Genomic DNA, 23,162 nt, shown 5'->3' on the forward strand with positions numbered 1-23,162 from the left:
AGGAGGGTGGATGTGGGGCAGTGGGCTACATCTCAACAGAGTACAGGAAAGATCATAACTGGTGGCCCTTTGGGTGTATACAAAGTCATGCACAGAGTCCTAAGGATGTATTTGCAGACAGCCGGCTGAGTCAGGCCTCTGTTAAGTTGAACATGGTATTGTGCTTCAGGGAATTTTGATCAGAGACCAGGATCTTATTCCAGAGGTGAGGACAGAGATAAAGTTCAGAGCTTTGGTCGTGATGAAAAGTTAGTCCAGGAAAGATGGTGGACAAAGAACAGGACCTGGATCCTGGGTTAGAAATAGGGCATCTTGGCAGACTAAGGTGGGGCTGGGTCTCTTCCTGTAAGCAGCCAGTGTTGAAAAAAAGGTCTTCCTAGTAAGCAAGGAAGCCACGACCTGTCATGTTGAAGGGGCAATGGTGGGGGAAGGCTGAGTCTGAGAGGGGGAACACCATAAGGTTAGAAGTTGGCTGGAATTGAATGGAGTGGGGACTAAGAGCAAGAAAGTCGTTTTGAACTCACACCATCCTCCCCACTGCCATGGACTCCCTCCTCGCTGACCCAGCCCCATTGCTTACTCCTGTCTAACCTTCTACTGTGCCCTCTAAACCTGATTTTATTTTAAATGAACTTTTCTATATCCTAGACTTCTTACAGAACATTCTCTTCACCTTTTTCTTTAACTGAAATTTATTCTTCCCTAGAACCCGCTTCCTCAGTGGCCCTTTTGAGGAAGTACTTTATATTCCACACATCAGTAGGCCAAGGGATGTGTTTGTGTTTCTTCATGTCCCACGAAACCATTTCTCTTGGATCTTCATGCAAAAGTCTCTTTTCCTTTGAAATTTATGCGGTCTAGCTATGCTGCTTCCCCTGTTCCTCGTCATGAATGTTGGCTTACCCAACATTTATGAGGGTTTTGGAACCTAGCTGATAGGTTTATTTTTCACTCCATTTCCTGATTGACTTCAATTTCCATTTCCACCAGAAATTATTTAGCCTCTTTGACTCTCATGACCTTCACCTCTACTGTACTTAAGATGCCCACTCTCGTGGTCTTTTCTACTTCTGTTGCCAGGGTTCTGAGTGCTGCTGGAGAGAATTGCACAATTTTGCAGTTGGTCCGACTCAAGGTGTCTGACATTAACCAGGCCCCACCTCGGCTCGTCAGTCTTTCCACTTGCCCCTGGTCAGCTTTCTCTCCCACATCCTATAATGGCTATTCCAAGTCCTCTCATCTCCTCAAGTTGTCTGCTCTAAGCCCTCCACCTTCTATCTAAAGAGATGCCCTTTTTTTCTATCTCAGAGGGAAGACTGAGGTCATCAGTTGTGACCTTACTCATTCTTCTCTTTCCTTTCTCACCTGTGAACTTATCCTTCACTCTAGTATCCAAATAAAGTGTTCCTCTGAACATCTATTCTCCTGTTTAAAGGCAATTCTCCCTCAGTGCTTTATATCACACATTCTCTTCTTTTTCCCTGGAGTTGGTCCATACATTATCCTCACTCCATTCTGTATCTTTATTCTTTCTCTCTGCATGCATTCCTTTTCTTGGTACATAAATAAATACCTGTCTCTTTCTTCTTAAACATCCCTCTCTGCATACCACAACTTCTTACTTCCCAGCCAAATGTTTTTAAACTATTGTCCCTGTTAGCTTGACTTCCTCATCCTCCTTTGCTCCTCAGATCTCTGCAATCTGTCTTCCTACCACAGTATTCTATGGAAGCATCTCTTACAGAGATTACCAGTGATTCAGTTAACAAATTCACTGGGTACTTTCTGAACTTAGATTACACGCTTTCTTCTGTATTTGACAGCGTATTGATCATTCCTTTTTCTTGATGTTTTTTCCTTTGGTTTCCATCACATCACTCTCTCAGCTCTCTTTGTACTTTCTGGACCATCATTATCCTTTATTCTATCCTGAGGAATTTTCTTTCAGATGCTCCCAAAGTTTTTGTTCTTATTCTTCTTTTGCCATTCTACTCACTTTATTTATTTATTTTTAAAGATTTTATTTATTTGAGAGAGAGACACACACACACACAACATGAGTGGGGGGAGAGGCCGAGGGAGAGGGAAAAGCAGGCTCTCCGCTGAGCAGGGAGCCCGATGTGGGGCTCAATCCCAGGACCCTGGGATCATGACCTGAGCCGAAGGCAGACGCTTAACCATCTGAGCCACCCAGGCGCCCCTTGTTTTTAGTTTTTATGTGCATGAAATGACCATTTATTTCTTATAGTAAAAGGAAGTGAGAATTTCTGTGCCTGATGAAGTCCCCCTCTGCTTTGTTGAAGGAAGAGGAAAAGGTAAAATGAGGTGTCTGTAAGCTGTAGTTTTGATTATTCTATAGAGATAGTTCCCTTTTTGTTTCCACCAGAGTGGCAGTTTGTTTTTACTATTGTCTACATCTTGTTCTACACCATGTAGTTGTGAGAAGCCTAGGTTCCTTGTCCTGAGCAGGTGGCCTCATTTCTATAATCAGTGGTTCTCAAATGTTAGAACGTAAAATAGTCACCTGAGAAGGGTTTTTGGTTTGTTTGTTTATTTTTGTTTTTGTAGAGTAACGGACCCAATCCATGAAATTCTAGGCTTCAGGTGGGGCTTAGAAATCTGTGTTTTCAGAAGCTTCCAAGGTATTCATGATAAAAGTGGTTCTTAGGCCACATTTTGAGAAACACTATTCTCTAACATGTTGGAGCTGTCAGTTGCTCTTTGCCACCTTCTTCAGCTATTGAAGATCTCTATCACTGAAAGACCCATTTAATTGAGATGCCAGTGTATTTTGGGGCTTGATCCTTAAGATTTGCATGTATAAATAATACTGGTGACCATATTTACATGTGTCCAAAATAGCCTTCTACTGAGCTGTGTTTTTCTTATAGAAGACCCAGTTTGACTCCTTGGAGATGGAATTATTTACAAATTTTCAATGAATTGACTGGTAAAGACAAAACCATAGTTCTTAACTTGTTCACTGGGAGAATGGAACAGTGCTGTTTGGATTTTGAGCACAAGCAAACTATTATCTTCCCATTCCATTGCAGAAGAGCAACACAGAAATGTGGAAGTTTTCCTTGCTGAGTGTTTTCAGCCTAGGCTTCAAAGGCATCTTCCTCAGAACAGGCAGATGATTGGTTAATCAATAACAGGTGCTTGCTTATTCTGTGATTTGCTCTTCTAAGACCAGTGCTATATATTATTAGTATCCTGGCCAAGACAGTGTTTACATTTCTCCCTCTCTTCCTCTGAACCTTTGTGTCTAAAAGGTTTTTCTTGCTTGCCAATGGTAGAACTTATATCTAAAAACAAAGGAATTATTCACAACTTCTTGTATTTTTGCGGGTTTTATAGGCAAGAACTTTACAAATGCCGAAGAGCTCACTAACAACAACATTAAGGCAGGCAATGCTCATAAACTTTACATAACCTCCCCAATGACAACACAGCGAGCCATTAATCAGCCTCTAAGATTTCACTGTTTCTTTTTAGTTGCTTCTCTTTCCTTCTCCAAATGTAAAAGACCTTTCATGCGACTACTTCTCATGACTTTGCTGATATTCAAATGACAACCAGTCACTTCTGTTGTTTGGTAATTGTGAATAATGCTGAGCTTTACCAGGGATGTTCAAAGTGGGGCTGCATGGCTCCAGAATGTCTTCTGTTTTCTGCCTCCAGCAAAGACCTTTCAGGGGTCGGCAGGAGGGGACTGCAGGGGATAAATGTGCAATAGCATAGATTAGTGAGGCTTCCCATTCATTATAGGATTTCCCATTAGTGATGTTTCAGGCAATGTAGAATTGAAAGGTCGAACATGATTGTTGTTTGAAGCATGTAATTAGGAGCCAGGCAGGAGTTGTATGTGTGTGACTCTGGTCAAGGGAATATACTGCCCTAGAATAGCCTAGTGGTTGAGAGAACAGAGTTTGGAGTGGAAAAAAAAAAAAAAAAAGGTTGGGTTTCCTATCTTAGCTCTGCCACTTATTAGCAGGAAACTTTGAGCACACTGTTGAAGTGCTCTGAAAAATCTACAAAGTGGGGTTAGCAATTCTTATAGCCACCCTATGAGAGAGAAATATTATCAGTCTCCTCTGGCAAGGAGTTGTTGTGAGGGTCAACAGCAACTAGCAGCTAACACCCTTTTATTCATGCTTTCATCCAACAAATTTGTAGCAGGGGCTGGAACCGGAGTGGTGAGCATGAAAAAGAAAATCACCAGCCCCCTGGAGTTTACACGCTAGTTGGGGCGAAACAGACCATACACGAACTAATATTCAAGGTAATTACAAATTGTGATTTATGTTATAAAGGGATGAACCAGCTGATGTGGCAGACATAGAGCAGAGCAGGAAGGTCCATGTAGCCTGGTTGGCAGCCTGAGCTCGGAACAAAGGCTGAGAATACCTGGGGGGCTGAGAATACCACGTCTGATAGAGCATTCCCTATGCTGAGTCCTTAGAGCAGTCTCCTAGTTTTCACAAACCCCTGTGAGGCAGGTAGAATTAGTACCAGGATTTTTCAGATAAGGAAATTTGGGTCTAGAAGATGGAATATACTGCCCAGGGTCACAAACTGATAGGTCAGCAGGGCTGGGATTCAGAGTCCAAAGCCCAAGGTTATGATCGTGATATGTCAGGGATGGTGCTTCTTAGAGGAGGGAAGGTAGCTGGGGATCACCTCGCTCATGCAGCCATTGATGAGGGCAAAAAGGCCAAGAGAGCAATGTGACCTGCTAGGGTGGTGAGGACATGATGGGAAACCTGGTCTTCTGCTCTTGCATCCAGTACCTTTCTCACTGCTCACCACTGTCAAACGGTTTGCAGTGTAAGTCTTCGTGACCCAGCCAGTTTCCCCATTTGATTCAACTTTCTGATAAAGAGAACAGTCGGCTGATTTTTGGAGTCCTAAAGCGTACATTGGTTTCTTGAAAGCTACATCGATTTGCTATGTTTTGTTCTAACACACATTCTTGTTTTCGTTTTCTTTTAAAATCCTATATGCACATTAAAAAAAGAAATTGAATCCGTGTATGAAAGAGCATTTAACAAAAAGTCTTTTCCTACCAGAGATATCTCCCCATCCCTCACCTCAAATTTTCTCCTAAAGGTAACCATTATTAGCATTTCGTGTGTGTCTTTCTAGAAATATTCCATGAACATGCAAGCATATATACGTATATATCATTTTTTTGTGTAAGACATAATGTACCATTTGTACCACAATATCCGCACCTTACTTTTTTCACTTAACATTAGATGTTAAAGCTTTTTCCTTGTCATCAATGCAGAGTGGATTCATTCTTTTTAAAGGCTACACAGCATTCCATTGTATGAGCAAACCTAAATATATTCATTCCATCCCCAATCAACCAGTATTTAGGTAGTTTCCAGTCTTTTGTGATTGCAGCATGTTTCAGTGATCATCTTTGCAGAGATATTTTTCTGCATACATGCAAGTCTATCTGTGAGATATACTTGTAGTGGAATGCCTGTGTCGAATGGTATACAGATTTTATATTTTGATAGGTTTGCCAAATTGTTCCCTGATGGGTGGGACATGCCTTTTAACAACTGTGTTTAAGAGTATCATCTTCAAGCTGGGCAACTGGTTGACGAGCAGTCCTTTTTCCTGTGAAGCCAGCCTACACTGCCGGGGAGCTTTTGGGGAAGCCTTCAGATTTCTCTGCTCTGGATTACCCTGGGCACCCTCCTCTTTCCAGAGTGTTTACAACTGAGGCTGTAGACACCCAAACACCAGCGAGCACCTGAACTCCCTCCTCTGTGCTTGGTTTTAGAGCCTCCCCGTGCCCCCTTCTCTGAGTTTTTGGCTTAGCTGGCCCCAGTTCCTGAACATGTATTTCTCTGTGTCCCATCCCATGAGGCATGGCTTCTGGCAACTGGCCTGGCCTTTGGGTCCTCGCCAGGCTTCCTAGTTACAAGGTCTAAGAAGTGTGAGGAAGAAGGAGAAGAAGGGGGAGGAAGGGAGAGATGGAAGGGTGGGGGGCGAAGAGAGAGAGAAGAGAGATTGGATGTCAACTTTCTTGTTTCTGTTTTCATAAGCTCCCTCTCTTCTGGGTGTGTTTGCTTTAGACTTTGAACTGTAAAGGAGACCTTGGGCCACCAGGTCCTGTCATTTTAATCCATTCATCAGCAGGGTCTCAAGGATAGGCTGCATCACTGCTGTTCTTGCTGATGTTTAAACCCATAGGGAATGAGAGGTGGAAAAGATCTGAAAAAACATGGAATCCAGTGACTTCCCAAGTGTTCTCCTTGGGGAGGGATGGTGGTCCATGGGAGGTGCCTCAGCAGTTTCTGCGGGGGGTACTGAGGGTCATGACCTGCAGTGGGCAATGTGGGGGGTGGGGTCAAGTTCTGGGCTACTTAGTTTCGTTTTAACCAGAAAGATTTTGATACAGTTTGTATTATTGGACTTTGGTGTAATATTATATTTAAAAAGCCATTCTGTTGCCTAAGGAAAAAAATGTTTAAAAAACCCCCACCAGTTTAGTTGTATTCCCTCTTTTAGATGTAAGGAAACTGGTCTGGGAAAGAAAGGTGACTTATCCGAGGTCATTCAGATATTTCAATGATGAAGGTGGGATTTAAACTCTACAGATTTCCAGTTTGGTGTCCCTTTCGCTGTACAGCATGAGCCAAATAAGAGCTTGTACCTCAAACCTAGACCCCCCTCTTAAACCATTCAGTGACCGAGAGGCCTAAATCTCCAGTTTAAACTTAAACCAAACCTTTGTTGAAATTTCTTCACTCCTTAAAAATGTAATTTTCACTTTTGCACTGAGCCCATCTGGGAATAAATGTGTCGAAAGACTCTCAGAAAAGCTGTTCTCACTGTACATATTTCTTTCTATCTAGAAATTCCAGAAGGACTTGCCATATAGTGTATCTCAGGAGAAAACTGTTAAGATATATTTTCTGGCTATATTCAGCTGACTTCACCCATCTCCCCTCCAGAGAGCTTGGAGAAGACTGAGAAGCACTGAGGTCTATTCCAGAACTTACTTCAGGTCTGTTTGAGGCATAGAAGTCACTCATATGGAAGGATTCTCCGTTTGGTATTTTATTCCTAAAGTCACCATTCCTGAGCTTATTTGTTCGTTCTGACAAATGATGCACACCTGCCGGCCTCCAGGGCCACCAGCCCAGGCCATTTCCAAATCATGTGACAAGGAGTACATGCAAGAAAGAGAAAATAGACACAAGAGGCAACACTCAAGCTTACAGTTCCAAGTGGAAATAAGCACATCTGAGAAATGGATTAGAAGTGGAAACATACAAATTATAGGGAGAGTAGAAGCTTTAGTTTAGAAGTTGTATTGATACCAATTTCCTCTATAGCGTAGCCTTGCTGAAGGCAGAATTTTTTCAAGAGTTCAGATTTTCCTTTGCTTTCCTCAGTCTTTCCTAGTTACAACCACTTGAACCATCTTTTAAAAAAAGTCCCTCTTTGTGGTGTTTGGTTACACCCTTCAAATGCTCCTTGGTATTTATTTCTCCCTTCACACGTCATTTGGCCAAGTTCTGCATATTTAATTCTTTTACTTTCCCCCATAAATGAATATTTCTGGCCCTTTGATCCTCCCCTTTCCATTCAGGAACAAACTGAACTGAGCTGTTGATGGGCCCAGGCCTCCTTCCCTTCAGATGATGGGAGGAGTGAGGGCAGGTACTTAGTACATTGCTTATGTCAGTACAAGTGCACAGATTTTCTTATTGCAAGACACAGAGGAAGCTGTGGTTTTGAAAGTTATTTGGATGGAGTAATGAGAGATTTGCATGGGGAAGCAAGGAGCAACAGAAAGTTATATCAAAGGCTTGGCTCCTCATATGGGGCCTTCTGGAATTTCCTTGCCTTGGAATCTCTCCCTATTCCAAATAGGACTGGATAAATAGATCTTAAAAATCACATAGCCTGTGCTTGTTTACTCTGGCTGCTTTGATTTGATCACTTGGATATTGGAAGTATGGTGGGATTTGGTGTGGGTCACTGTCAGAGCGTGGTTTGATCTTCTCCCTTCATGGGAGCATCAGAAGGACTAGTGAATCCATCCTGGTGAAGGGCATTCAAAGTACAAGTGCAAAGGCACACCTTGATGATTCTCATTTAGATTTGGTCTTTCAAGTGTATGTTCACATGAAAAACCCATACTTCTCTTTTATTGCTGTAGCTGAATTGGGTGTATTTATGGAAGCACACTGTTTATTATGGAGAATCTTGGAGCTCACAGATACAGGGTCTAATTCAGGAATTCTTCTGGGGCATTAGGATAGATGATAAATGCAATTTCCCTACTTAATTACAATGGAGGATTTTCACCATGAGTAAACAAAGTCTTGTTGTTGAAGGAGCTGAGTGGGAGTGCCTGGGTGGCCTAAGTGACTCTTGATTTTGGCTCAGGTCATAATCTCAGGGTCTTGACATGGAGCCCTGCATTGGGCTGTGCACTGAGCTTGGAGCCTGCTTAAGATTCTCTCTCTCCCTTCCCCCTGCTTGAGTGCTTGTGTGTTCTCTCTCTCTCTTTAAAAAAAAAAAAGAGCTGAGGTATACAGACAAATGCTGCTTATTGCTGGAACTTATTGCAATGTAGACTTGACCTGGGTCTCTGGGCTGCTATGCTGTGGAGAGTTCTCAGTGTGCTGATTGGAGTGGGGAGTGAGACTATGTCAGCTTTCCCTTCTACTATCAAGTGTTGTGATGTAGCAAGGCCTGGACCAAGGTTAAAGGAGAACATTTAGGAGTAGAAGAAAGAGTCACACCAGACTGAGGCAAATAAAGGAAGACTCAGGAACCAGAATCTCTTATCAACCAGAGATAACCAGTTTTAAGTCCAGAGACTTTTTTTTTTTTTTCCATCTGGAATATTTCCTGTGTTTTCTCTGGTCTTCTTCCTGGGGATTAAGTTGAGGCCAGAGCTATTTAAGGAAGATGGGGAGAACTCCTGGGCCATTGTGGGATTTTATTCCAAAATGTCTAACATGAGGAAAGTATGTTTAGTTGACATAGCCTTGGTTTCCTCCCTGTGTTCATTCATTCTGTAAGCTTCTGGGCAAGTATGTGGTGATATGCTGTCTGTAACTGTTACACACAAATGTGTGTGTCTCCTCAGCCTGTCTCTTCTGTAGTTGTGGTCACGCTCTTTCACTTTTACACTTTTTGGGTATTCATTCATTCACTCATTCATCTATTCAATCAGTCAACAAATATTGACTGGGCACCTAATATGTGCTTGGGAAAGATTCTAGCAAAGGCATGTGTGACCAGTCTCTAGGCCCTTTACAATCCAGGAAATGCAAGCCTAGCTCTTGAATGGTCACCTTCAAGCCTGTTCACTAGGGTTTGGGGTGGGGTTGGACATGCACAGGGCATTGGTAACTGTCTGCAAAGAAATCCTCTCTCCTGACTCCCCAACTTAAACTTCTTAAATGGGCTAGAGGTAGGTTTAGGGGCCAATCCCCACCTCCTTGTAAGTCTTGCAAGAATGATCCAGCATCTTTAAAATTATGGTTTTGTTTTTGGGGGGACTCTTCCGAAGTCTGAGGCAGCAGGAAGAGAGGAAGAGTTGCAGTCAGCATGAGCCCTGGATGTGACTCTGTGGTGCTAGAGAGGTCAGGGGGTAGCTTTCAAAGAGAACAAAGAGGGAAGAGAGCCGGGAGGGACAGGGACATGGCAAAAGGGCATAAAGGTGAGAGACTCAGTCACAAGTGCCACCAAATCCTGAGTGAAACTGGATGCTTTTTTATTACCGTTCTTTTCTGTACATTCTTTATCTTGCCCTATCCCATGTGGATCAAGTAACTTCCCTTTTCATTGGCTCTTCTGGTAGTGTCTTCCACGTGCCTCTCAGGGCACGTGAGCCTTTCTTCAGGCTCCAAGAAGATGCCTGCCCTCTCCAGGGGCAGCCTGACATGGAGGCAGGCTGTGCAAGTCAAGCCCAGATGTTGTGCCTCGTCTCTTGTGGATCTTCGGGCAAGTCACTTAGTATTTCTGACCCTCGGTTTTCTCATCTGTAACAAAGGGCATGATAAAGAGGCCCACTGAGCATGGTGACTGGGAAAATTAAATAAATAATGCAAGTGAAGGCATGTGTTAAAGTTCTACACAAATGTTAGGTTTTTTCCCCCTTTTTTATTCTACTGTGTCATTTCCAACATAATTTGTGTGTGCATTGTTGTGTATTTACCTCATTAAATGGGAGATGGTCAACTATCATCCTCAAAGTAATTTTCCTTTAGTCTCCTCCAACCACAATTCCCTCTTTCTCTCAGAGTTTGAATAAATTCATGTGCTGGTCTTTGGCGATACATCACAAGTTCCCCAAGAGTTTGGGCCCGCCTTTGCCATATTCAGCTGAGTGCCTTGCCAGTTTTTTTTTTTTAAAGATTTTTAAAAAATTTATTTATTTGACAGAGAGATAGCACAAGTAGGCAGAGCGGCAGGCAGAGGGAAAGGGAGAAGCAGACTCTCTGCTGAGCAGGGAGCCCGATGCGGGGCTTGATCCCAGGACCCTGGGATCATGAGCTGAGCTGAAGGCAGCTGCTTAAGCAACTGAGCCACCCAGGCGCCCCGCCTTGCCAGTTGTTGAGAACGTGCCCCTCTCCCTGGTACCCCCTCCCCCCCACTCAGTATCCCTGCATACAGGAAACAGAATTGATAGGAAGCCACTGTGGGACAGTCACTTCAGTGAGGCCCAGGGCCTGAGAGCCTCTATGCTAGGATTTGCTTCCCCAGACCATTTGGATTTGGTTTTTGCCCTCAGGCCCATTCTGTTGTCAGGAGGATGTACATGAACAAACAGAAAACAGACATGTGAGAAGGTGCCAATGAGGGACACTGAAGAGGTGCCAACACTGGTATCATGAAGGCCAGGCTCTGAATGGGCCCCGAAAAAGAATCAAAACACAGCCCTTGGTCTTTTCAGGGCCACAGCTGTTTTGGATCCGAAAAACTCTCAATATGCGTAACGTATAATGGAAACTCTTCCATGCTTGCCTGTTCGGGGAAAGAAAACACTTTTCCATGTTATGTCTTAATGGACATTGTTATCAGCTCTGTACATGCAAGGAAATCAACTGCTAAGATCAGGGCTGACTGGATATGGCCCTATAAGAGGAGATTAATGTCTCAGCACAGGAATTTTTTAGTGTTGTAGTGGAAAATGCCTGGTGAGTCTGTTACCTATGACCGGCAAGCTATACATGGTGAAGATTGTTTAATCATGTGGGGTTTTTCAGCTCTGAGTTGATTTCTTCACGAAGGATAGGGTTTGTAACTTGTTTGTTGGGGTCCTCTCTCGGTGCCTAGCATGGCCCCCAAATGGTAGTAGTTGCTCAATAAGTATCTTTGGAATCAAATAGAGAAAAGAAGTGTTAACAACATTAATTAGTTATAAATATTAATGAAATAGAGGAAAGTTCGAGAAAAATCCAGAATGTTAAAAAACTTGTTTTTTTTCTTTTATTCCCCCCACTAGATTAGTGCAATTGGACGCATTTTACCAAAATTGCTTCTGCCCTGGGGCTTGGAAAAAGCAGATGAAATTTTATTAGACCAACAGGAATAGGCATTTTCTGTTTGAAGTAGAGTTGGGTAAACAGTCAGCTGAGAGGTGGTGAGCCCAAGCAGCCAGCTGGGAGGGAAGGACATTAGGCCAGATGAGGCCCGGACAGGAGCATTGTTTTTGACTTGGCTCGGCCTCCAGAGCGGTCTCAACAGGTCTTATTTCCATGGGAGTAGCTGGCAAGGGTTTCCTTCCCAGCAGCAGCTTGTGGCCTGTGTCGGCTTGGGTGCAGGTAGAAGGGAAAAACAAGATCAGGTTAAAATGGTGCTGGTGGGCAAGGTCTTGGTGGCCAGGATCATGGTGGCCCGGCCTATTCGAACCTTCTCCCCAGTATTATGTTGACGTGGATTAAGGGAGGGGAAAGGACAACAAACTGTTTTCTTTCCTGAGGTTAGGGATAGTGAGGAGTTTAAGGAGGCTCTTCATCACTGCTCAAGGGTAACCCAGTTTTGAAAGGAATTAACACCAAATAACATCACTGTCCATTAAAAGCAGGACCCCAAAGACAACAAGCAAACAAAAAAATATGTGAGGAAAGGACAAAACAAAACAAGAAAGTCAAGAAAAAAAAATTCAGCCCCCCTTCCTTCCAACTTTCTAAAACTGCTTCTGTTTCTGAGGGAACACACAGATTCCCACAACGTCTGTTCACTTGGAGGAGAAGGGAAACCATCCCAGAGGTCTGAGCCCGCCAGGCATCAAGTAAGGGCTGGAAGTCCATGAGCAAGGGCTGGATGTGGCCCCTGCTTGCCCTCAGCCTGCATCTCCCCAGGCCAGTTTTGATTTCTGTTCCAAAGTACATGGGTCTTTATGTGTCATATTTCATTGTTGAGATCCAAGCGCCACATTTAAAATTTAGGCATATCTGTTGAAATAATACTCCAGCTAGAGTGAGAAGAAGAAAGCTGGGCTGTTTGCTTGGGAGCACTCACCCTTTTCTCACTGAATAGCAAAAATTCTAGGAGATCATGCCGAGGATTAGCAAGGGCCGTCCTTGGCAGGGGTGGGGTAGATTTAATGGAAAAATGTAATATAATGGAAAGGAATGTGGGCTTTGGAGTCAGGCCTGGGTTCAAATCTCAGCTCTATCCCTTACTTAGGGAGGGATAGCAGGCTAGTTACTTGCCTTATTGTGTTCTAAATTCCCTTAATGGTAAAATGGGTTATAATTACGTCATGGCATTGTTGTGAAATTAATGTAAGTAAGCATTTAGGAAGCGCCTAGAATGTATATAAGTGTTGGGCTTGCTATGCCCTTGCTACTGTGTTGGTTAAAAACGATATAATGACATATTTGCTATAGAATTATAAATACATGGGGGAAGACAGAGAGAGAGGAAAGAGTGACTGGACCCTTTGCAGGTGGCAGCCCCGAGTGGCCAGAGTAGATCTTTTGAAGGTCTCTCCCTCCTTTGCCACACTCTTACTCTCATCCCCCAAATCCAAATTCTCCTTCAGGCTCCCTGGAATCACACAAATGGCACCACACTGGCAATAATGGCCCAAAGGATTCTGCCCTATGCAGGGCAGAGGCCTAGTAAGTGGACTTTTTGCTACCCAGGCACCCATGACCTCTTCTGAAGGTCAAGGAGACATAGTTGCTCTTCTTCTTGGTCTGAGAAGAGGGACACTGGGAGAGAAGGCATCACCAGTCCTGTCCTTCACCCACAGATGTGATAGGACAGAAGCCCAAGGTCACCCCTGCTGCTTCAAAAAAAAAGATGGAGGGGCGCCTGGGTGGCTCAGTTGGTTGAGTGTCTGACTCTTGGTTTCAGCTCAGGTCATGATCTCAGGGTTGTGGGATCAAGCCCCACATTGGGCTCTGTGCTCGGCATGGAGTCTGCTTATCCCTCTCCCTCTGCTCCCCTGCCCCAAATGAATAAATAAAATCTTAAAAGAAATGGAACCTTGCTAGAGTCTGAGACAACTAGTATGATTTCCCTCAAGCCAAGTTTAATCAAAAATTTCCATGGCCAAGTGACTCTGCCAGGACATTATGCCAAGGACATTTCATATGTGAGATCTCATCCTTATAAAGGTCCTGTGAGGTCATAATCACGCCCATTTTGCAGCTGAGGAAATCAAGGCTCAAGCTAGAAAGTGGCAGATCCAAGACTTGCACTTAAAAGTGTCCAATGAAGCCCTACTGAGTGCCCCAGAATTATCCTTCCTCATTTCTTTTCATGAAATACTCCCATCTTCTCAAAGCTCCTATTTCAGCTAGCCATTCTAACTAAAAGGTGGCCGACAGGCCACTTCTTAGCGAAGTGATAAAGACTGTAAATCACAAGTTGTTCCCCTCACTGCAACTCTAGACAAGGGCCTTGGAGGAAGCTAGAAGGTGAGCCAAGAAAGTGAATCTCAAGCGGTGGGATTTCACTGATTGTGGAAAACAATGGGAGGGGGCAGAGGGTAATATCGAGCTGTAGTTTCTTCCTGGTGGCCATTTAATACGCAGTGGTAGTGCCTGTAACTTGCCTATTTGTAAGGTCATTCTGAATTCCTAGAATTATTCAAATATGAGTGTAGCTCATTTAGTTTCTGATCCTGTTTTCCAAGTATCTTAGCAAGAAGTCTCCTTTACTTGTTCCACTTTAGAGTTGACAGGGAGCTTTGCTCTCACTTGATCTTCCTGCACTCCATTCCACAAGCAGGCCAACTGAGAATGTATGCTCAGACATGGCCTCTGGTTCTCGGGGTCCAGGATCCTTGATGCCTTGCCCTCTCTTCCACCTCCATCCACTGATGTGAATTATCATCGAGGTGTTACATTGTGAGAATCAGAAGGTATGGCAGAGAGAAGACAAGTTTTTCAGGAGCAAAATGGTTAGGGTTTTGCTCAGGGATTAGACAGGGTACAGGTTATGGTTAATGCAGGGAGTACCCACTGGGGCCAGTCAGAACCCACAGTAGGGCTTTTAGCAGAGAAGCCTGAAGATAGGGAATTGGTTAAACATGTTTTAGAAAAAGGAAAAAGGGAGCACTGAGGTAACACAGAGGTAAGAATTGCATGAAGCAGTGGCCACTCCCAGGGCTGGGGAACAAAGGGAAGGGGTGAGGTTGACCCGAACCCTGAGCCTCGGAGGAGGTCTCCCAGAGCTGGGACTCAGACCTCTGAGGAGGGGGCTACCACCAGCTACAGATACCTCAGCAGCTCAGGGCCGAGGCTCTGGGGCTGGGAGGGATAAGGCTGCTTCTGAATGGGGCACAAAGAGGCAGGAGATTGGAACCAGGTACCCCCTTCTGGGATGAGGGGCCAGCCAGTGTTGGGTTGATGCTAACAGGAACAAGAAGCTAACAGGAAGGAGAGTGTGGCATCTCCTGACTTCTACCTTGCAGTTTCCTTCTAGTGCCCCCTATTGGTAGAGTTGAATATAGAGCCACCTGGGGGACAAATGGGGTTGGCAGTGCTGCAGCCCCAGCATCACTGAGCAGAGTCTAAGGGGCTGGGTTTTGGAGCCGAGAAACAATGTCTTAAAGACCGGCACATGGGGTGAATAATTATGTATGGTAGCCAGTAAATCACTAACTTAAAAGAGCTTCAAACATGGTGTTTGAAGAGTAAGAGACTGTCTAGTGCAGTGTTGCTACCTCCATGTATCTGGGTACTTTCACTGTTGTGAATATTAACCATGGTGTGTGTGTGTGTGTATGTGTGTGTGTGTGTGTGTGTGTGTGTTTAAGGATTAGGAAGGGGGCTTGGCCTTTTTCACGTCTGCAGGAGTCCACTCCATCATGCTGGGAATAAACACTATCACTCTCCTCTGAGTTAATGAGACTCCAAAATAAATGTTTTCCTTTAGATTACACCTTGTAATTTATGATTCAGCCCCAGAAAAGAAACTTTAGTGTATTGGGAAATGGGAAAAGAAGAGGGTGTACTCAAAGAAACTTAATGGGGGCCAGAGCTGGAAGGATTTGGAATAAGGACAAACCCAATTGCCAGTAAACCTCAGCTAAGCTTCATGTCTCCAAATCTTAGAAGCAAGCTAATGGCTTACAGTTCTCTAGTCTTGCTTACATAGTTCCAGGAAGACAGGCAGCTCACAGCCCAGAAAGCTTAGTAACTGAACTTTACATAACACCTGGGAACATAAGAGAATATGTGTGGGGAAGTGATGATGGGGCCATTTGCAGGTTGAAGTTAGCGCCTGGAAATTGTTCATCACCTGCTCAGCAGGCAGAACCACTGGAAACTAAATTGATGGTGATTATGCAAGAGAGGTAAATGGGAGCAGAATAAACACCATGTGAAAGGCATTATAACTGTTGAATGAATTAGAACTGCGGGGCAACTTCGTGTTCCTTGCCTGGGTCTTGCTCAGCTCTCCCTCATCAAACCCTAGTTAAATGGGAGCCCACCACAAGAAGAACAAAGTGTAAAATTGCAAGTGCACTGTTTGATACACTCCCACATGGCACCAAAATAGGTAAGTGTTGATCTTATCAACAACATTATCTGCTGGCTGTGTTGTCCCCTGGTACCGAAAATTATCAGCGATAGAGGGAAATCGGAGTAGCCAAAAAATTTTCCAAGTAGACTGTTCATCTCATTCTGTCTGAGGGATTCCTGTTGGCAGCACCTAAGGGTTAAAATAGGTGAAGGCATAATGAAATTCATTTAACAGAAAGACTAAAGAGCTTGGGCTCTGGAGTCAGATGAACCTGGTTTCATTCTCTTTTTCCCTGCACTTACTGTGTGTCTGTGATCTTGAGCAAATGACTTATCTAAACCTCAGTGTCTTCATCTTTAAAGTGGGGATCATTCTGTTCCTTCTCTTGCAGTGCATTTGTGAAGACCAAACGAGATGATGCAAATAACATGTTCAACAGAGTTCTTGGCGCAAAGTAAGTGCTCAAGAGATGTTGCTGTTCTATAATTATTATTATTGCTATTAATATTAGTACTCAATGAAAACTTACTATATACTAAGTGGAAGCCTCTACAGATAGAAAGATGAATTAGACCTAGTCTCTGCTGCTAGAGAGCTCGCAACCTCCTGCAAAAAGGTGTTTGAGAGCCTTTATTGAGGGAAAATGGCCCAGCTCAGGTGGTGGTGTGGGGATTGGCCCTGGGGGATTTTCATGCGTAAGACAAACAGCAGGGCATGGGGAAGGAGAGCTGTGGATGTAAGGAGAAGGCTGAAAGCAGGAAGGGAGCTGCGTGTGCAAGGGCTGACTGGGAGTGACCGAGGAAGTAGGAAGAGCTGATTTAGAGAGAACATCCTCTTCTTCTACCTTTGGCTCCCAGTCTTAGGAACCCACAGGACTGGATGAGTGTAAGGGACATTCTGCCTCTAACTCCCGACTTGGGTAAATGGTGCAGTGCTATTGAGCGAACGACAGGGGCCCTGTTAGATGTCATTATGAAATGTGGTGAATTTGTGTCATATTGACAACCCTCTTGCTGTTAAATGGCTATCCACTTGTTACTGAAATTGATGATCGAGGAAAAAGTGTGAGATGGGTTGATTGCAAAATTGTTGGAAAGACCACGGCCGACAGAAACTACTCAATCCTTGGGTTAGGAATGAGCAGGTGGGCCTCCTCTGGGCCTGTCAGCAGACCTTGCTAGGTCCCTTATTCCTCACGACAAATAGGCTCTCAGTATCTCCCGTGAAGAGAAACAGGGTGGCCTGGTTCTAAAAGGCCCCTTGAAAGATTTAAATGTGCTGCCTTGTAGGAGATGAAGGGTGGCGGGACCCTGAAGGCCACAGAGGAAACAGCTGCATGCTGCCAAGATTTAATACACATACAAGTTATTTTGGGGGCCATCTAGACCTTCCCTGATAAAAGGAAATAAAGAATCTGTCAATTAAAAGAGTTATTAATTTTTCTGTCTTGCGACAGAATATTAAATCTCAGTTAACATATGTGTTTACCTGACTGGGTTTCTGTGCAATTGCTAGTGTTCAGCTCTCAGCACTCCCTTATCTTTCGTGAGTCCCTTGCAAATTTTGTGAGAACTTTTAGGGTTGATAGGCAATCACTATTCTCTTCCATGTTATTACAGAAATTTGATAAACCACTGGATTTAAAAACCCCATGAAATGCCACCCCAGCAAAAGGGAGACCATGGCTTTTGGGGTATACATTTTCTTTTTTGTACAAACACATTTTTTTTTCTTATATGGAGGCTGCTATTTTGGGTTGACATGTGCAAACAGACGAAAGAAAGCTTAATCTTAGGTTTAAAAAAAAAAAAGCCACTAAATGGTTTATATTTTAGTGAGCCAGTAAAATCCAGAAGTTTTCCTTCTGGATAAAAACTCTTTCCACATAGCATGTATTTCCAGAAATAAAAAAATTGGATCATTTTCCTTGTGTTCTCTCTAAATTGGTTTGGCTCTTGGAAAAGGAGTGGCATTTGTGAGGTTTATAGTAAATTCATTCATGGGACACTGGAGCCTGCTGTAAGATATCCCAGAGTCCATGCCATGAGGAAGCTATGGATGAAATACCTTATAATTCAGTCATTTTCAGATCTCATTTTAGTGCTGTGGTGACCAAAGCCCACTGAAGGGAGTTCATTAAGAGGTTTTTATAAACATATATGCTCCAGTGGCAGGTTTGCCCACAAAATGGAGAGATGTATCACAGAAAGTCAAGTTCTAGGATGACATTAAAATTCATTCAGCACATCACACAATTTTATCAAATATTTCCATTGGCCCTGTTTTGGATAACTTTGGATTCATTTATTTATTTATGGAGTAATTAGGCTTAATTGCAAATGTTTAAATACTAATTAAAAATTTAAAAAATTGTTTCCAGAAAGCAGTAGATGATCTAAAAGAGGATGCTATCTCTAACATTAAGGAAAATGACTATGTTGGCTAGAACATCAAAAATTCACCCACTGCCAAGTATGCCTGGCTTAGAGCAGAGCTTTTTTAGGAAACTTACTGTCTCTGGCTCTTCTGATCATCTTCTCTCTCCTTTTTCTCCTCAAATGTCCTTTCTCTCCTGTCTAGAACGCCCTGTTGTGTCTCCCCTGAGGGTCTGGGTCCCTGGACTTGTCCATTTAAGTTAGTTTATTTTCCCTCAAATTTCTTCTGCTTAAAATCCTTTATTATGATAATCTGCTTCTCCATCGTTGGTCTATAAAAGTTCTGTTCCTTGGTATTGACGAGGTAGGGGATGGGCCTAGGTTGGACTTGGGAATGTAAAGATATGGATATAATGATAATAAAATCATGGTTATGACTACTACTTATTACTTCATTAATAGCAGCTTTATGGCAGCATTTGTACAATGGCAACTGAAAATACTCTGTATGTACATCAGTAGTGGGAATGATGAATATATTGGGGTGCACTTATACTGTGGAATGTGGTATGGCTATTAAAATTAAGTTAGATATACATGTATTGACCAGAAAAGATGGCCAGATTTTTTTAGTTTTTTTTGAAGGTAAATTTCAACATCATGTGTGTAGTATATATTAGAATAAAAGAAAAGAAGGTATCTTTAAATATGCATTTTTGTTTTATGAATTTGTATAAGTGCAGAGAATGGTGTGAAAAGATGCACACCACACTTTATATTGGCAACATCTGGGAATGAATAGAGGGCTGAGAGGAAGATTATGAACTTAAAAACTCATCTCTGTATTTTTTACTGGTTACAATAAGTGTGTAATTTTGTGATTAAAAATCCAATCAGGTTTAAGATGAAACCTAATATTTAATGAGTTCTTCCTATGGGAAATCACTACACTAGACTAATAGATTCTAAGAATCCTATTAACTCTATAGGTAGGTACTGATACAGTTTCTACCTTATAGGTGAGGAAATTGAAGGCTAGAGAAGTACACTGTCCAAGTTCACTGAGTGACAGAACATAATTTGTCATATATCCACGTGTCTGGAAACTGGAGATCATCTGAAGAGAGTTTAGGGGAAAGCACCAACAGACATGAAATTTTTATTTTCTCTTTAAAAATTTTAAAAATTATTTTAAATAAATGAAATTTTATTTTTAAATAAAAATTTATTTAAAATTTTATTAAAAATTTAAAGAAAATAAATAAAATACAATTTTAATTTAAAAATGTTTATTTCTTACTGAGGTATAATTGATGTACAGTATCCTATTAGTTTCAGGTATATATCATAGTGATTTGATATTTATGTATATTACAAAACGATACCCATGATAAGTGTAGTTACCATCTGTCACCATACAAAGTTATAGAATATTACTGACTACATTTCCTATGCTGTATATTACTTCCCCATGACTTTTTTATTGTATAGCTGAAAGTTAGCTTCCATGTGGAATATCCATACAATGGAATGTTATTAGGCACTAAAAAGGACTACAGTACTGATACCATGGTACAACATGGTTCAACCTTGAAAACATTATTCTAAGTGAAGGAGGTTAGATACAAGGACACAAGAGACCACATGCTATATGATTCCATATATCTGAAATGCCCAGAATGAGCAAATCTATGGAGACAGAAAGTAGACTAATGGCTACCTAGGCCCCAGGGGACAAGGGATCTGGGAAAGACTGCAAATGGATAGAGTTTCTTTTTGCAGGGACAGAAATGTTCTAAAATTAAATTGTGGGGATGGTTGCAGAACCCTGTGAATATACTAAAACCCATTGAATTGCACACTTTAAGTGGTTGAATTGGATTGTTATGTGAGTTACATCTCAATAAAGTTATTATAAAAAATAGCTCCCTTTATAAACATCCTTTAATGGACAGAACATTCTTGTAGACCCTTCTGCCTAGATTGTCCTGGATTCTCTTGGCAGAGGACAGGACTCATTTGTAATCTGATTTATAAATCAGATTACTCTGATTTATAGACATTCAAGGAAACCTGCAAGAAAATGGTAATAGAACAAATGCTCCCAAGGTCTTAATTTTTTTTTTTTTTTTTTGTGGCTTTGGTGTCATGTTCAAGAAGCTTGCATAGATCTCTCTACTTCCTTATAATGATCTCCTCAGTAGTCTCTTTTTAAGTCAAAGGCTGCTTCAATTTTGATGAGGTTGTCAAATCCCACCTGGAGTTTTGAGAAGTCCTGGCTCTGGGGTTTATCATTATTTCTTCTTTCAGCCAGATTTTTCTCCCCAACAACTTCAAACAAATTCCATTTCTCAGTTACTGTCTTTTAAGCTTGTCATTCTTTTCACTTACTCTTTCCTCTGTACAGGTTCAATTGTGAGTTTTCAGTTGCCCAAACACTATTAACAACAGCTATTTTGTTTTATTAGTAAAATAGCTATAGCTACAATGGTTTTTAAAAATTAAAAATAAATTACTACTAGCAACAGGTTAAAATTACTCTCAGAAACTTTCTGTTATGTCTGTTTTGATAGTCACTCTTACCATTTGGGTAACAACTCACAGTGCCACTACTGAGATGACTGGAAAAAATAAAAACCTCAATATGCTAATGAGGATGACTTGTCAAAAAGTCCAACAAATATTTATTGGGTGTAGATTATGTTTAGGACACTGGGATTTTTATGGGAGATAGAAAACCTGTTAGGAACTGAAACTCTTTTAGGGGAGATCAGGCTTGAGAGACTATAAGGTTGAGAAACAATGGAAGAGTTAGCAATAAATACCCCCAATGCTAGAATTCTTAATTATTCTAAGTATAAAAGGCGCCTTTGTTAATTCATTATGAAACAACTGTTTATTCAGCACCCCTCTTTTAAATTTTTATTTTATTTTAGTTTTTTAAAAATTTAATTAAATTTTATTATGTTATGTTAGTCACCATACAATACATCATTAGTTTTTGATGTAGTGTTCCATGATTCATTGTTTTCATATAACACCCAGTGCTCCATGCAGTATGTGCCCTCCTTAATACCCATCACCGGTCTAACCCATCTCCCCCACCCCCCTCCCCTCTAAAACCCTCAGTTTGTTTCTCGGAGTCCATAGTCTCTCATGGTTTGTCTCCCCATCCAATTTCCCCCCCTTCATTTTTCCCTTCCTTCTCCTAATGTCCTCCCTGCTATTCCTTATGTTCCACAAATAAGTGAAGCCATATGATAATTGACTTTCTCTGCTTGACTTATTTCACTTAGCATAATCTCCTCCAGTCCCATCCATGTTGATGTAAAAGTTGGGTATTCATCCTTTCCGATGGCTGAGTGATATTCCATTGTATATATGGGCCACATCTTCTTTATCCATTCATCTGTTGAAGGGCATCTCGGCTCTTTCCACAGTTTGGCTATTGTGGACATTGCTGTTATGAACATTGGGGTGCATATGGCCCTTCTTTTCACTACATCTGTGTCTTTGGGGTAAATACCCACTAGTGCAATTGCTGGGTTCAGCATTTCTTTTATGCAAGCTCTTAGGGGTGAAGCTGATCCTTTGTGGGGTTGGCAGCTTGATGAGGGCACCCTCTCTCTCCTTTTCCAGGAAGTAGCATCGAAAACTTCTAAGCCTCAGTGGGTTTCCAATCCATGAGAGAACAGGCATGGGTGCAGTGACTCCACTATGACTCTACTCCAGTCCCTTAGACCCAGGCATGAGGTCTCCTGCCCTGGGCCCTGCCTTTCAAAGACCCCATATTAGCTGCCTCTGTGGAGGGAGGAGCCAGTGGGGCCATGGGGAGGTGCCCACCCAGCATCCACACCATCTTGCTCTAGACACTATGAGTACTGGGGCCCTGGACTTCCCTGCCCAGATGGCTCAAGTCAGCTTCCAGGACCTGTGCAGGTTGCTAGCCTGGGTCCACCTATGCTGCTGGTGTGAGCATCTCTGGGCAAGAGAAGGAGGGGCGGTGTCGAAGGGCAGCTCTTTGTAAGTAAGTGAATGTGGACAGAGCTTGGAAGTTCAGGTTGGGGTGCTTATAAGCATGTGTATAAGGTGCATCGTGATATAAGAAAAGAAGGGGAGTAGGCCACAGGCCAGAAGTTGACTCTTCCCACCCACCTGGTTCTGCACTAGAACTTGGAGGAGTTAGAGAATTTTAAATTTCTAGAATTTAAAATTAGTGTTATGATAGAGGGAGGAGCAACACCTTATGATAAGGCAGCTTCATAGGAGGGCTGACATCTGCCTTGGGCTTTGAAAGATCTGCTTAATCAGTATTTTCCAGCACCTACTACTTACCTGTAGTAGGCACATTCCTAGGCACTGAGATACCTAGAGAGATCTGCTGTTGTCCTTGCCAGCAGGGAATGTGCAATCTAATAAAGGATTGAGATTTGGAAACAAAAACTGCCATGAAGTAAGTTAGGCCCAAAAGTGGAGATTCTATAGCATGTACCGGGGACACATAGCTCTTCCTGGGAGGTAATCTGTCAAGGCTTCACAGAAGTCTTTGATTTGCATCCAGATTTGGGTCTTTGATTTGGTTCCAGAAGACTGAGTAGGAGTTTTCAAGTAGATAGGAGGATAACTGAAAACCATTCCGGGCAGAAGAGAATAGCATCCCTTTCTGGTGTGGTATGATTGAGGAACTGCATGTAGTTTGGGATGGGTTATAGTGTAGCCTTTCTGTATGGAGAGAGTGATCAATGATATTTGTTCTTCAGTGTATTAAGCAGCTACTTTGGTCAGGCACTACGAGTTCTAGACTAAGCCTGG

At 42.5% G+C, this 23,162-nt stretch overlaps 1 long non-coding RNA gene across 3 annotated transcripts in view; it reads left to right on the forward strand.

Annotated features, from left to right (window-relative positions):
* The window catches only part of LOC144380974 (uncharacterized), a 330,028-nt gene that overhangs the window by 175,802 nt on the left and 131,064 nt on the right, over window positions 1-23,162 (forward strand). For all 3 annotated transcript variants that reach the window (XR_013445346.1, XR_013445345.1, XR_013445347.1), the window contains exon 2: window positions 16,367-16,429. This is a non-coding gene — a long non-coding RNA (uncharacterized LOC144380974). The remainder of the gene's footprint in view (window positions 1-16,366; window positions 16,430-23,162) is intronic.

This window comes from Halichoerus grypus, chromosome 2, assembly GCF_964656455.1.
Source record: "Halichoerus grypus chromosome 2, mHalGry1.hap1.1, whole genome shotgun sequence".
Taxonomy (NCBI): Eukaryota; Metazoa; Chordata; class Mammalia; order Carnivora; family Phocidae; genus Halichoerus; species Halichoerus grypus.